At 46.2% G+C, this 3,270-nt stretch overlaps 1 pseudogene; it reads right to left on the bottom strand.

The window, feature by feature from the left end:
• Positions 1 to 626: 626 nt before the first annotated feature.
• On the bottom strand, positions 627 to 1,233 carry LOC110299120 (annotated as a pseudogene).
• Between the last annotated feature and the right edge of the window lie 2,037 nt (positions 1,234 to 3,270).

Genomic DNA, 3,270 nt, shown 5'->3' with positions numbered 1-3,270 from the left:
TAATCGAGGGTGGTCTCCTTGACTCTGATTTCTGTTTTGGGCATGCAGATGACAGGTGGGAGCATGGAAAGGCCCTAAAGACATATCCCTGTGTCTTCTTCTTCTACGCCCCAGTTTCTCATAGTTGTTTTCTTCCAGGGGTTCAGGGCCTCCTGTACCCCCACAAGTGAGCGTTGTCAAGAAGTGTGAACAGAAGAGGTGTGAACAAACTTTCATTACTCCTCTCCACCTTGGCATTCGTGCCTTCATCTTCCTATGTCCAAAAGTGAAGATTCCCACCAAAGTCTCCCTTAGACTTGGTGACCTTTGTACGTGTGACAGGGGGACTGGTGACAGACTGGACTGGTGTGTATAATCAGGAGGCTACCTGCTCATGGGTTTGTTTGGAAAGGAAGCCTATGTTGTCTTGTGGTGAGATTGTTGAATAGTTGAACCCTGTATGGTCTGAGAGTGGGAAACCTAGTCTTGGATGAGCTAGAAGCAATGCCTTCCTCCCTCCCTCCCTCCCTGGAGGTTTTTTATTTATTTATTTTTTTTAGAGGGCAATGGACAAAGGCTTGATTTATTTTAATGACTGATCCAAGTGAGGCCACAGTCAGACCACTATGTAGAGACACGAGGGAACTTTATTTCTTGGTCGATTCCTCCTTTGACAGAGTCTTGATGATCTCTTCCTTCTTGGCCTGGAGGCACTCCTCCCGGGGCTTTCGTGCTTCCTTGGTCTTAGACCTGCGAGCCTCAGCCTGGCCAGCCAGGAGCTTCTTGCGAGCCTTGTCCGCCTTCAGCTTGTGGATGTGCTCCATGAGGATGCGCTTGTTTTTTAACACGTTCCCTTTGACCTTCAGGTACAGGCTGTGGTACATATGGCGGTCAATCTTCTTGGATTCCCAGTATCTCCTGAGAAGCCGGTGCAGGATCCTTATCCTTCTCATCAAGGTCACCTTCTCGGGCATCTGAGCATTGGCAGTACCCCTCCTCTTCCCTATGCCCATATGCCTGCCCTTCCATCGGGCCAGGGTGTTTTTCCGGCAATGAGCCCGGGAATGGACAGTCACAGGCTTGCGGATGATCAGCCCATCTTTGATCAGCTTCCTGATCTGCTGACGGGAGTTGGCATTGGCAATTTCATTGGTCTCATAGGGATCCAACCAGACCTTCTTCTCCCTCCCCCCGCCCCCTCCCGCAGCGGAGGACACTAGAGGTAAGCCTCTTCTGTAACCTGAGCATACTCATGGCTGCGGCTGCAGCAGCAAAAAGAAAGAGTCCCTGGAGCTTATGATTTAGCAGACAACACAGAGAGCAAACAATTTCACAAACAGTGTCCTATCTGTAATAGTGAAAAGTATGAGGAATCATAAGACCTGGTGAGTAGTAAGGCAGTATGACCTAGCCAGAGGCGCAGGAGTTAGGAGAAAAGGCAATTGGCAAAAACCTGGGTGAAGAAGAGGAATTGGATAGGAAATGGTGTGACGGAGGTGGTTAGATGTTATTCTAGCGGCAAAGGCAGCTGAGAGTGTGGCCAGTAAGTGCCTCAGTTATTATCAAGTCATTATAAAGCTGCAGCTAGAACTCCACAAGGTGGCCTTGACCGGGACTGGGTAGAGACGAGTCACCTGGAACTGTGGAGCTCTTTGGTGATTCTCACTTGTGTGGAGAAGACAAGGATTTCCCAAGAGTATGATGAGCATTCAAGGGTGAGAGTGTGTGCTGGCTACTTATCATGGTGAGTGGAATACAACAGTTTCCGGACAGCCTGCTGCTGCTGACACTCTCAGTGAGACAAACAAGCTTTGGAGTTAGAATGGCCTTGAATTGAAACATGGCTGTCTATACTGCTTTTGCAATCTTGAACTTAATATCTTTTCTTAGTCTCTCTTGCATCAAATCTAGAACAAGAATCACATGATTCACTAATGCCAAGGTCTATAACATCAAGTCATTATCACCTCAGCATTTTATCACTCCTAATTTCTGAATCCATCTGTGAATTCAGCATCCTAGGGAACGAAGAATTATGCACACACAGAGAACACAGTCTGCTCACTGTATCTCTGCAGGCAGGCCTTGCATCCAGCTTGAACATGATGCATCCACATAGCCACTGCTTGCAATTTTTCAAAAATGTGTTTGTGTGCACCCTCTCAGAGAGGAGGCTGCAAGTGGGAGTTCTCACCTGTACTTCCTGGAGAGGAAAACAAGAGAAATTCAACAGTGTCAATGTGCCACTTTGAATCATTGAATTCTGCAGGCAAGTCAATCTTGAATCCTAGTCTCACACAGGAGTCTACACCTCTACCCTAGCTACAGAACAACAACAACAAACAACAACAACAACAACGGGACATTGAGATTTCTGTGCAGAGGAAATGTTAAATGAGGTTCTTTCCAGAGAGACCAGTTTGGGGTAGATGCTTATTGATGGAAGGTGAATGAAGTGCTAGGAGAAGCTAGCCCAGCACACTTAGAAAAAAAAAAAGTCCCAGAGCAAGCTAGAAGGACTCATCCTGTTTGTGGGGGCAGGCAGATCTGGGGAGTAAATGCAGGCTAAGCTCCTCCTCCCTCCACTTCTTGGGGGCTCAGCAACTCCCTCCTGGGCTCCATCCAGTCCGCTCTGCTCTTGCCAGGGGCTGGAGTGCTGGTGGCCGGCTCCTCCAGCTCGCCTCTATTGGCCCGACTGTGTCCTAGCCCGCTCTGGATATTAGAGCATTCTCTCCTTTGAAAGGCTCCTTTATTTTTAGTGCTAAATCAACAAAGCTGTTACTGTCATTTTCCATCAGACCGTCATCTTCCGCGGATTCAAAATTACACTCAGCTGCAAACTATTGACACTCCTCTTAACAAAAAAATGGTTTTAATAAATCTTTACATTAGCCTATGAGATAAAAAAAATCTTTACCATGAAATATACAAGTGTATAAGTGTTTTATGAAAGTTTTATTAACTTTACAAAAGAAAAATTGGCAGTGGACCACGAACATCCTGTACTCCTAACACGTGGTTATAAATTACATGTTCTTTCCAATAACATCTGAAAAAGAGACTGTAATTTAAATTTCAAAACCACTTGGCATACCTACTATATAGTGCTGACATGAAGTAAAAGGAGGAACTAGAGAGGCCCAGACAAAGAAGGGAAATATAAAGACGTCCTTAGCTAAAAAGCTGCTGATGGGGACGGTCCCCCCTCCAGCTGGACAAGGATCAAGTAGTCGCTTGTCATATCATTCAATGCGCTGTTCAATCTGGGATTCTTCCTTTCAACAAAAAGGA

The sequence above is a fragment of the Mus caroli genome, chromosome 7 (assembly GCF_900094665.2).
Source record: "Mus caroli chromosome 7, CAROLI_EIJ_v1.1, whole genome shotgun sequence".
Lineage (NCBI taxonomy): Eukaryota > Metazoa > Chordata > Mammalia > Rodentia > Muridae > Mus > Mus caroli.
The sequence above is the reverse complement of the archived record's forward strand: the minus strand, read 5'-3'. Positions and strand labels throughout refer to the sequence as shown.